The sequence below is a fragment of the Anabas testudineus genome, chromosome 2, assembly GCF_900324465.2.
Source record: "Anabas testudineus chromosome 2, fAnaTes1.2, whole genome shotgun sequence".
NCBI classification, from domain to species: domain Eukaryota; kingdom Metazoa; phylum Chordata; class Actinopteri; order Anabantiformes; family Anabantidae; genus Anabas; species Anabas testudineus.
In genome coordinates this window covers 223,409-236,864 of record NC_046611.1, presented here as the reverse complement: position 1 = coordinate 236,864, position 13,456 = coordinate 223,409, and positions in this window count along the sequence as shown.

Below are 13,456 nucleotides of genomic sequence, written 5' to 3'. Positions count from 1 at the left end.
TTGTTTAAGAAATAAGAAGCTACTCACTGCATCAGTTAGGGTTCAATAACTTGTTGGCAGCTGAACAATAATCATCCATACAGTAACTATCCAATGGGAGGCTCTTACCTATTTACTTAGTTAAATCCAGGTGGAGACTTTTTTTTTGGACAAGCAGTGTATTAATAATATATAATGAAATCAAATATAAAAACTAAAATACTATATAATATATCAAACATGTTTTAGATTAATAAGACAAAAACTATTGATTGATTGATCAACAGCTGATTGTTAGAATATTTATTATTGATCATATTCAATATTGTGTCATTTTTAGAAGATAAAAATGTTATTTTGATGTCTTGATTATTGATGGATTTATGGTAAGTCTGTGTTTTTGGTGTTCTATTCAATAAACTTTGAATTCAGCTCTGATTATAAGCTATTGATCCTTAAACGTCTCACGGTAAACTCAATTTTTTTTTTTCCAAAATACGGTGTAAATGTTTTTATCATAGTAAAATTTGTCATTCAAAATAAAATGCATTAAATTTTTTTTTTTTTTTTTTTTTTTTACATTTAATATTGGAGATTTCTAAAAAGACAGGTTATTATTTATTTCATAATAATTTAAGATACGTGCACCTAAAGACAAAGAGAAATAGAAGAAGAGATTTGTCATTGATACATATACTATACTAATACAACTAAAAACAACCATAACCTGCTGAGACTGAGGCACCTGCAGTTTCGATTGGAGCCAGGTGCTGCAGCTGCTCTCCACCGACTGTAAAACCTCAGGACATGATGGGAAACACCTGGCTCTCACCTGATCTAAGATCTGATTGGTTCAGGTGTTGGATCAACAATAGCCCGTTTTATAGAAATGTTTCCTTCTAACAAGAAGGAAGTTAGATCTTCACCGATCTATTGATTAATGTTTTACAGTTATAGTTTAATCAGCAAACTGATAAGATGACTGCATTTAATTATAACTTTAACCCATTCATGTGAAATATTTGAGTGAATGTCGAAATAATAAACTCACCATCTCCTGTGAAGCTTTTTAACAACAAACTGATGTAAAACTGGAAATTGAATAAAACTGGTTAATTTATTAGATAGATACTTTATTAATCCCAGAAGGGAAATTCTGGTGTTGCAGTAGTAATTATACAGAGAAACATACACACACACACACAGAAGATAATACATGGAAACAATAACACAGAAAGGAATACACATCTAAACACATCTCACAGAACAAAATCTAATATTTTGGACATTTCAGTACATGTATGACTCTAGGCTGCACGTAGACACGCACTGAGTATGTCAGAAGTACACTTCATCCTTTTATCACATTTTGCTGTTTAGTCCGATCCTCTCCCAGAACAGTCCAAATAGAATCCTTCGCCTTTCTGACGTCAGGAAGGATTTCACCTGACACAATCACGCCCCAAGCTCGGCCCAAAACTGGATTCTCTCCATTGCCGCTCACTCGCTGCAGTAGCATCAATATAACTCAGGTCTTAATGAAAAAGTGCTCAGTTGTTGGACATTCCAACCCACACCAAAGTCTTTTCAATTTACCATTGAAGCAAGACAGGAGGGACATGTGGGTTACTTTTATTGTAAATGCCGAATGTTTTGTATGTCTGTGGACACCACTTCACCTCCGAATGCTTTGAGGATGAGGGTGGGTTCACTGCTGGGTTTGCACCAAAGCTGAGGTTGAAGAAGGATCAATTCTAATATCCAATCCGTGATCCACCCGTTGCTCCTCCAACAGTCAGTACGTTTGATGTAGTAGTTGTTACTACTGTGTAGTAACTGTAAATTATCATGGTGCTAACTGCATCACAGTGCTGGATGTCTGGTTCTGGTTCTATATAAGTTGCTGTGAGTCTTACAAGAACAAACAAAAGAACTCCTGCAACTGGTGTTTTATTTTATGTATGTAGCTAATCACACACACAGTGGTTGTTTGTAAAGTAATGACAGACAGAATATGTGCACTTCTTTGAAAACCTGAAACGGTCCTACGACTGGTTTATTAGTTGTCGGTATGTAGTGAGTTACACAGATACGGTGCTTGTGTCTCTTCCAAACATCAGGTCTGTTGTTTCTCAGCTATATAAGCTTGTGGATTTGGGTTATCTTATTCTAACATTGGTATTACTATAACAATATAATGATTTTGTATCTAATTGAAATGCTGCTTATCAATCGTCAGTTACCTATAGCTTGTGTAACATAGCTATTGTATGTGTCGAAGAAATTACAATGTAAATATTAATAATAATACATTTATTTATAGAGCACTTTTGTAAACATGTGCTACAAAGTGCTTCACAGAAGAAAAGAAAACACAGGTAGCCTAACAAATCCAACTTGAGCAGCACTAGGCAAGAGTAGAAAAGAAAAACTTTTCCGCGTTTCCGCTTCTCGGAGGACGCGCGTGTGTTTTTTCGTCTGAGAACAACAGCGGGATTTTTAAACTCTACACAACATTTCTTCTACATTTCTACAACTCAGGTACGTTTAAGATGACTAATATTCAGCTTGTTCAGTGTGTGGAGTGCAGGATGTTTAGACCGTCTTCCTCCGTCGTTAGCGACAATTTTACCTGTGACAGGTGTGTGTTAGTTAGCACTCTGACGGAGAAGATATCAGCGTTAGAGGAGCGCATCCAGACTTTAGAGAGGGTTAGAGAGAGCGAGAGTAGTGTTATTTCTTTAGAAGACAGTCTGGGTGCCGCGGGCGGAGATAGCCAGTCCCCGACTCCGGCATTAGAGCCCTCACAGCTAGGCGAGTGGGTGACGACTCGGCGGCATACTCGCGCAGCCAAAGCTAAGGCTAAGGCTAAAGCTAGCCCACCGGAGCACACCACCCCCACGCTTCACGTGTCCAACAGGTTTGCCCCCCTCAGTGATTCACCCGCTGAGAAACCTGGAAGAACTCTGGTCATAGGAGACTCGATCATGAGACACGTGAAACTAGCCAGACCTTTAGGGGCTCCAGCGGCTGTGGTCAGGTGTATCCCGGGGGCCAGGGTACCGGACATTGAAGGCAATCTTAGGGCCTTAGGACAGCATAGCTTTTCAAAGATAGTGATACATGCCGGAGCTAACGATATACGCCTTCGTCAGTCTGAGGTTACCAAGAATAACTTTAAAGAGGTGTTTAAATTAGCGAAGGCGATGTCCGAAGTGGTAATCTTCTCTGGCCCCCTCCCAATGAGACGAGGTGACATAACCTACAGCAGGTTATGGTCGCTGAACCGCTGGATGTCCAGGTGGTGCTCCGAAAACAACGTGGGCTTCATAGATAATTGGAGTACCTTTGAGGGCAAACCTGGCCTGTTAGGGCGGGACGGTGTCCATCCCACTCGGGAAGGTGCTGCTCTCATTTCTTGCAGTATAGCTCATAGTCTAAGATCAGGCCTAGCTAGTCGCTGACTACCCAGAGTCCAGGCCAGGGAGCAGACAAACAGGCTAAACCAAGTGTCTGCTAGCTGCACAGAGTCGTCACTCAGGGTTCAACATATTGAGACTGTGTCTGTTCCTCGAGCTAAACAAAAAGCTAGAAAAACCCAGAAAGTATGTTTTAATAATTTAATTAACATACAGACCTCAAATTCAGAGCACACTGATTGTGCAGCCAGCACCTCTGATCTGAAGTTAGGACTGTTAAATATTAGATCTCTTACATCTAAAGCTCTTACTGTTAATGAAACTATCACAGATCAGGAGTTTGATATACTCTGTTTAACAGAAACCTGGATTAAACAGGACGAGTATGTAGCTTTAAATGAAGCAACTCCTCCTGGATACAGCTACTTTCACCAGCCTCGTCTGACTGGTAGAGGAGGAGGTGTCGCAGTTATTTATAATGATAAACTGACTATCGTACAAAAGCATGTACACAAATTTAAAGCTTTTGAATGTCTCTATAGTAACATAACAAGTATAGATACAAATATAAAGTCTGCTCAGCCGATCCCGCTAATTATCATTTACAGACCCCCAGGGCCCTACTCTGAATTTCTTTGTGAATTTGCAGATTTCCTTTCTAACCTAGTTGTTTCTGTAGACAAAGCGTTAATTGCTGGAGATTTTAATATTCACTTTGAGAATCCAGAAGACCCTCTGAGAACAGCATTTATGTCCATATTGGACTCGCTAGGAGTAGATCAGTGTGTAGTAGGACCCACTCATAAAGCGGGTCACACCTTAGATTTAATAATATCATTCGGTTTAAGTATAAGAAATTTACTTACGCTCCCACTGTCTGAAGTTATCTCAGACCACTATCTTGTTTCAACTACAGTGTGTCATATTAACAATGTATACTCAGCGCCGCGCTATCGCATTAAACGTACATTTACATCAACTACCGCACAGAGCTTTATTAGTAATCTTCCAGAGTTATCAACTTTGATTGGATCACCGTCTGACACCACAGAACTAGACCAGGCGACTGAATATCTCGAGTCGTCATTACGTTATACCTTAGATAAAGTAGCTCCAGTTAAAAGAAAAGTCATTAGAGATAAGAAACTTGCTCCTTGGTATAACGATGACACGCGCGTCTTAAAACAGACTACTCGAAAGTTAGAACGTAAATGGCGCCAAACTAAATTGTTAGTATTCCAGATAGCGTGGAAGGAGAGCATCCTGAACTATAAAAAAGCTCTTAGTGCAGCTAGATCAACGTATCTCTCCACTCTCATAGAAAACAACAAAAACAACCCTAGATTTTTATTTAATACAGTAGCCAAATTAACTAGAAAGAAAACTACTGCAGATATCTCCACAACAACGTTGTGCAGTAGTGAGGACTTCATGAACTTTTTCAATAACAAAATTGTAAATATAAGGCAGAAAATTCAAGCTTTAAAACCAGACAATTTAGTTGACGCAGGTGACGAGCTAACCTCAGCAGATCAGTACCTAGATTACTTTACTCCTCTTGAAGAGAATGAACTAATTTCACTCATCTCTTCTGTAAAATCTTCAACCTGTACATTAGACCCTATACCGACACACTTTCTAAAACAGATAGTGCCAGAAATAATAGAACCCCTGCTGACAATCATAAATTCCTCACTCAGCTGTGGGTATGTCCCAAAGTGTTAAATTGTGTGTTAAATTAGCAGTTATTAAACCGCTAATCAAGAAACCTGATCTCGACCCTTGTCAGCTGTCAAATTACAGGCCGATATCAAACCTCCCCTTTATCTCAAAGATTCTCGAAAAGATAGTAGCTGGGCAGCTATCCTCGTATCTTCATAGAAATAACATACATGAACTCTATCAGTCAGGATTTAGGCCTCATCACAGCACAGAGACGGCCCTTGTTAAAGTAGTAAATGACCTCCTATTGGCCGCTGATCAGGGTAGTGTCTCTATGCTTGTGCTACTCGATCTCAGTGCAGCTTTCGACACCATTGACCATAGTATTCTCCTTCACAGACTAGAAAATGTTGTTGGAATTAGGGGAACGGCCCTCTCCTGGCTTAGGTCCTATTTGACTGATCGTTATCAGTATGTAGATCTAAATGGCGATTACTCCACATGCTCTCCAGTGGAGTTTGGTGTTCCACAGGGTTCAGTTTTAGGCCCCCTGCTTTTTTCCCTCTACATGCTTCCTCTGGGCAACATTATCCGTAAACATGGTATTAACTTTCATTGTTATGCTGACGACACACAGTTATATGTTTCATCGAAACCAGATGAGATCAAACTGCTTAATAAAGTTGAGCAATGTGTAAAGGATATACGAGACTGGATGCTAATTAACTTCCTTCTCCTAAATCCTGATAAGACAGAAGTACTAGTTATAGGATCATCTGCAGCTAGAAGCAAGATGTTAGACCACACCGTAACTCTAGATGGCCTTTCCGTTACATCTAGTGCAACAGTCAAAGACCTTGGTGTGATTCTAGATTCCAGTCTTTCATTTGAAGCTCATGTAGATAATGTCACCAGGACAGCTTTCTTTCACCTCAGAAATATTGCCAAGATAAGGAATATTTTGTCACTAAATGATGCAGAAAAATTAGTCCATGCTTTCATCACCTCTAGGTTGGACTACTGTAATGCCTTACTGTCTGGCTGTTCAACCAGGTGCATAAACAAGCTTCAGTTAGTTCAGAATGCAGCAGCGAGAGTCCTCACTCGAACCAGAAGATACGATCACATCACGCCTATCTTATCTACACTTCATTGGCTCCCCGTGAAATTTCGCATTGATTTTAAAATACTACTTTTGACATTTAAAGCATTAAATGGTCTTGCGCCGCATTATCTAAGTGAACTGCTAGTGTCTTATGATCCACCACGCCTACTTCGCTCAAAGGATGCTGGCTGCCTGTCAGTACCTCGTATCCTAAAAACTACAGCTGGGGGCAGAGCTTTTTCTTACAAAGCCCCAAAGTTATGGAATAGCCTTCCAAATAGCGTTCGGGACTCAGACACAGTCTCAGTGTTTAAGTCTAGGCTGAAAACCTACCTATTTAGTCAAGCATTTGAGTAAATAGATCTGGGAAGGACTCATGGACGTAGAGCATTATGGTGAACTGGTATGTTTAGATGCTGTCTTCCCAACTCTCACTGATCACTCGGGTTTGTTGATGGTGAAGTGTTTGGTTGCTCTACATCCCAGTGCGCCCTCATGTCTGTGTTTTCTTCTGAACCCACCCTTTTAGTTAGGCTGTCATAATTAGTCCTGCCGGAGTCCCTGCTGAGCTACACTAAATATACATTCACCTCAAACTTTATCTGACTGTGAATACAACTAACTGCAATCTCTCCTCTTCTCTCTCTTTCCCTCTCCCTCTCTCTTTTCCCTCTTCCTGTCTCTCTGTCGAGCTACACGTCATTCCACCCTTTGCCCTCTGGACCTGTCTGACTCGTCCTGATGCCCAACTTCTGGCTGGAGATCTCGTCGCCTGGATCCACCGTTTGCCCTTTGGGATGCGTTTGGAGACTGGATTGGTCACAAGCTACTATGATGTCGGTCCCGGCCTCGGCGGACGTCGGAAGCTGTTTCTTGGAGGTCTCGACTCAACGCTCGATAGTCAAGGAATGGAACTAGTCTGCCTGCAATAACTAACTGGACTCCATATTAACTTAAAAGACTTTAACTGTTATACTGGACTGCTGCCTACACAGCATGTAATCACCCATATGAGGATGGGTTCCCTGTTGAGTCTGGTTCCTCTCAAGGTTTCTTCCTGTTGCCTTCTCAGGGAGTTTTTCCTTGCCACTGTCGCCCTCGGCTTGCTCATCAGGGACAATCACATTATTATGACTCATACACATACACTGTTCATGTACTGTTCTTTGGTTGTGTAAAGCTGCTTTGTGACAATGTCAATTGTAAAAAGCGCTCTACAAATAAAATTGAATTGAATTGAATTGAATTGAAAAACTCCCCGTAGAGGAAGAATCTATCCTAACACAGTCTAGCACCTGTGCGAGGAAGCTAAGACAGGAGTGATGTGTTCATATTTTCTTTTTCTAGTTAAGAGTCTTGCAGCTGAGTTCTGAACAATCTGGAGCCGATGATTAGATTTATGGCTGAGACAGGTGAACAGACTCTTTAAATAGTCGTGGTGTGAGGAAATAAACGTATGTAAGATCACTTCTGTATCATAAAATGATAGAATTGGATGTATTTTGGAGATATTTCCGAAGTGATAAAAACATGTCTGAACAAGCTTTGTGACATGATGCTCAAACTGTATCAAAAGCAGCACTAAGATCGGGGCGGACACGAACAGAGAACATACCAGCATCAGAGGCCAACAGAATATCATTAGTCACTTTTAGTAGGGCGGTCTTTGTGCTGTGATGTAAACCAGATTGGAATTCATCAAGAAAGTTACAGATATCTGCAGCTGAATACGTGTTTGGACCGCACTTTTTTTAAATCTTTAAGAAAATCCTGGATCTAGTCCAGGTTTTTTCAAAAGAGGTTGCACACATGCAATTTTAAAATAATCTGGCACATATCCAGCAGACAGAGAAGGATTGAAAATATACAGAAGAAAGGAAGCAAGCAAATCATTAATAGAGATTAAGAGCTTAGTTGGAATAACATCAACTAGGCTAGAAGATGGTTTCATACAGTTTGTAGTAGCTCAGATAGAGACATGGGAGATAACCAGTTTAAAGTTCTTTCTCCAGAAGGGTGAGAAACTTTGATGGGTGAGGTGTTAGGGATAATAGAAGCTCTGATTGATTCTATTTTATCATTAAATGTATATTCAATTCAATTCAATTTTATTTGTATAGCGCCAATTTACAACAGAAGTTATCTCAAGGCACTTTACAGTGTAAGGTTTAAGACCTTACAGAAAATATTTATACAAAAACTTATAGAGAAAACCCAACAATCCCATTTGAGCAAGCTTTAGGCAACAGTGGAGAGGAAAAATTACCTTTAGAGGAAGAAACCTCCAGCAGAACCAGGCTCATAGTGGGCGGCCATCTGCCTCGACCGGTTGGGGTGAGTGGAAAGAGAAGAGAGAAAATAACAGCAGGCAATAAAGACAACAACAAGCATCAAGAACATTGGGCAGATGAACTGGATTCTGGAGATGTACAGCTCCAGGCCGAGGATACCTGCAGAAAAGTACAGAGAGAGGGAGACAGAGAGGAGGAAACACAACTACAGGAGAGAGAACACACAAAGTTAATGACATGCAATGGTAGAATTTGCATTGATACAGGAGAAACGAGAGAGGAGAGGAGCTCAGTTTATCAGTAGAGGTCCCCCAGCAGACTAAGCTATATCAGCATAACTAAGAGATGGTTCAGAGTCACCTGATCCATCTCTAACTATAAGCTTTATAAAAAAGGAAAGTTTGAAGTCTAGTCTTAAATGTGGAGAAGGTGTCTGCCTCCCCAACCTGAACTGGGAGCTGGTTCCACAGGAGAGGGGCTTGGTAGCTAAAGGCTCTGCCTCCCATTCTACATTTGGAAACTCTAGGAACCACAAGTAAGCCTGCAGTCTGAGAACGGAGAGTTCTGCTTGGAAGATTATATGTTAAGAACTATATCACACTCCCAGAATGCTGGGAGGGGTTGAGGTTACTAAATGATCAACAGTCTGAAATAGAAACTTGTGGAGATGAGCAGTGATCAGGTCTAAGATAAATGTCACAAGTGTATTTCTATACAGGGGGCACATTCCAGTTACCCAAATACAAGGAGATGTCCTGTTAAACAGAGACATCATTGCGGCTGCTGCTACACAGCCATCTCGGAGGAGTCTTCAGTCTCACATTAGTGCAGGTCTGTAGCTAATATATTACAGCTGCTTTAGTTTATAATAATTAGCTGTCGCAGCCTTGGCTAGTTATTTCCAGTGTTGCTGTGAATTTTTCTGATGTCAAATTTAATAAAAGATAGATTTCTGCTTCAACTCACCAGGCGACTGTGACTTTACCACCTATAATGAAACTCAGAGATGTCACCTGGACTTCGAGGAAGGAGTCAACAGACGTGAGTTATTCAAATCGCTCCCAGATCATCATCTAAAAAAAAGGATTCAGCTGTTGTTAGACTGTGGTACTGACACTGACAGATGTTTATTTTATGAGGGCAGACTGAACAGACACTCCTTTAAGAGTTTAGCAGCAGTACTGCAGTGTACATATGACATTTATAACTATTCACTCATTTATTGGTGTTTTACAGAGTTGTACAAACACTGTTATTACTAATACACACTTTTTTCAGCCTTTTTAGTTTGTCATGTTAAACAAGATGCTGACAAACAAAAGGAAGGATGAAGGATGTTGAGCCTCCACCAACATTTTGCTCACAACAAATGTGCAGGTTCTTCAGGTGTTATTATTTTTATCTTGAGAAAGTAGTCTTTGGTCAAAAGCCAAAGCATACAAGTAATTCAACAAAAGAATAGCTTCAACAGAACAAAGTACACCTTCTGGAGTGGCCCAGTCAGAGTCCTGACCTCAACCCGATTGAAATGCTGTGACATGACCTTAAGAGAGTGATTCAAACCAGACATCCCAAGAATATTGCTAGACTAAAACAGTTTTGTGAAGAGGAGTGGTCCAAAATTACTCCAGATCGTTGTGCAGGTCTGACCTGCAACTACAGGAAATGTTTGGTTGACGTTATTGCTGCCAAAGAAGGGTCAACTAGTTATACCACATACTTTTTCCACCCTGCACTGTGAATGTTTACATGTTATCTTCAATAAAAACATGAAAACATATAATGTTTGTGTACTATTATTTTCAGCAGACTGTGTTTTTGTATTGTTGTCACTTAGATGAAGATCAGAGCACATTTTATGACCAATTCATGCAAAACTCAAAAGGTTCACATACTTTTTCTTGCCACTGCAGGGAGTGTTTTACCAGTGTTTTACCTTCTCTGGTAGGACAGGTGGAAAACTGGGAAGATCCAGAGAGTTGAGTTAAAATCTCCTGATATTGTAATAAGGGCCTGAATTTGAGTTTGTATCCTGGCAACAGTCTCATGGATGACTTCACATGCAACAGGAGTTGCTCCTTCATCTGGAGGAGAACCTCACCGGGTCACTCAACACCCGCTCCATCAGCAAAAAGGCCCAGCAGCGTCTCTACTTCCTGAGGAAGCTGAGGAAAGCCCATCTGCCGCCCCCCATCCTGACTACATTTTACAGGGGGACCATTGAGAGCGTCCTGAGTGGCTGCATCACTGCCTAGTTTGAGAACTGCACCGTTTCGGATCGCAAGGCCCTACAGCGTATAGTCAGGACAGCTGAGAAGATCATTGGAGTCTCTCTCCCCTCCATCGCAGACATTTACACCACACGCTGCATCCGCAAAGCTAGCTGCATTGTGGACGACCCCACCCACCCCTCACACCCAATCTTCACACTTCTGCCATCAGGGAAGAGGTTCCGGAGCATTCAGGCCCTTACAACCAGACTTTTGAACAGTTTCTTCCCCCAAGCCATCAGGCTCCTCAACACACACACCACAAACTGAACTGAGCACACACACACACTCCCTAGATTTGATGCTGCCTATTTACAACTGTTATAATGTTTACATGTCTTTATTTTGCACAAATCATTTCAACTTGCTGTTCTTGCACACCATTTCCACCATCGTTTTTACAGTACATCAGATGTACATTGCACATTTCAGCTACTGGTCACTGCCGTTTTTGTGTTTTGTTTAGCACTGTCTTCAGACGTCTGTCTGCACTTTCCCTTTGTGTTCTTGCACTGTTTACACTAGGTTGCACAGGATGCACTTTATGTGTTTTGCTAGGACTACTTAGCAGTCCTCAGCTCCATGTTCTGTCCCGTTACTGTCTTATGTAGCACCATGGTTCTGGAGAAACGTTGTCTCATTTCACTATGTACTGCTTCACCTATATGTGGTTGGAATGACAATAAAGCTTCTTGACTTGACTTGAAAACAGTAGCATTTGCTCTTGTTTAAATGTAAACATGTATTGTGATGATCTGACTGAATTCCCTGGTAACATAATACAGTCTGAGACCAACTACCAAAAGCTTAATGTTCTGACAGCATCATCTCTATGACAGTAATATAACTAGGGTTAAACCTTGTCTTGTTCACAAATAAAGCAGGTGCTCTATTTTTTGTCTTGCCACTTTTCTGAGCATCTCTGTCTGCTCGTACCAGGGATCAAGGGGGGCACATTCACATAGGAGTCTCAGTAAAACATCAGGCTACACTCAGGACATTCTCTCTGGGTCCTAACCAGTGCCTCCAGTATGGAGTTTACATTTCCCATGATGATGGATGGTCAATATCTAAAGGTGATTAAGTAAAATATAGCACTAGTTATCAAAAAGCGTACAATTTTTCCAGAGCGCAAATTCTAGTGTGAATGTGAAAACCTTATTCCAGAGCTTTTGTGGTTCGTCTTCTCTTTAAATTCCAACGTGATTTCTGGTTCTTTCTGGTAATGAGAATTTTTCTTCTTGTCAAATGGCTTCTGTGTTTCTTCCCATGAAGTCTTAAGTAAGTTAAAGTGGTGGATTGTGAATTCTTCACCCTGCTATGTGGAGGTTTAAACAAACAGTGCAGGTGTGAATGTAGTTGATTATTATAATAAATATCTATTATTTTATATCTATTATGTCTTTACAATGTCACAAATAAATATCCCTCTCTAGCTGAGCAGGTTTTACAAATTGCCTCTTATCATTTTTATCAGTTAACACACAAGAGCATATGTGTCAAACTCACGGCCCGCGGGCCACATCCGGCCTGGCGTGTAATTATATCCGGCCTGCGAGATCATTTCTATATTATTGTTATTAATGGCCCGACGATATGAAGCGCTGGTAACACAATAAACTACAGATCCCATAATGCAGCGCTTCAGCTGCCTTGCCAAACACATTCCGCGTTAATCAAGTCTAGTTTATGATGCTGCAAGTTATTATGAAGCTAGTCCTCAGGATGCCAAGTAATGTTGAACCATATCAGCACAACGGTGTTCGCAAATACGCACTTTGCTGATAAACTGAGTTCTCACGGCGCTTTGGTGACAAGAAAATAATTTAGAGTTGCTTCTCAACCCATTTACCGTCTATGTGGAAACTGCACCTGTGCAGATTCAGATTGAGCTGACTGAGCTGCAGTGTAATGACTGAAGACAAAGTAGGACACTGCAGGACCCTCACAGTTTTTTCGCGCAGAAATGTCCCAGCTCCGTCCACATGCGGCTCGAACCTTGTTTATGTTTGGTAGCACAAATCTTAGTGAGAAGCTCTTCTCAGTGATGAAGACTAACAAAACAGCACACAGGAGTCGTCTCACTGGTGAGAACCTACAGTCCATCCTGAGAATCTCCACAACACAGAACCTCACACCGAATATAAACGAACTTGTTGACAAAAAAAGATGCAGCTCTGATAAAATGACATAAGAGCAAAGACTGAATGATTTGATTTGTTATTGCTGAAAAGCACAAATTTTATTTATATTTCCAGGTTTTGTTATGCAGCATGTTCATATTTTGAATTAGTATAATTTTGACAGGATATATTTTTATGGAGAGCAAAATCTTTTGGGATATTTAAAATTTAAGTTTATTTTTTATATAAAATCACATAGGATTAAAGAAATTTTTGATGTTTGTTCTTTTAATGTTTACTTTATTTCTAACTTAATATATATAATATCTAATTTAGAGAGGATATATTTCTGTAGAGAGCAAAATATAAGTTTTTTAAGGTTTATGTTAAAAAAAGTTAAGTTTTAAAAGTTTTAGTGTGCTCAATAAATGTTTATCCTGTTCGGCCCGCGACCTAAGATGTGTTTTGGATTTTGGCCCCCCTGTGCAATTGAGTTTGACACCCCTGCACTAGAGAATAAGCAGTAGCATTTATTTTGAAAAAACCCTTATTCCGTTTCCATGTAAAAACAATGAGTATCCTCCCTCCACAATAAAAGCCTCCCTGT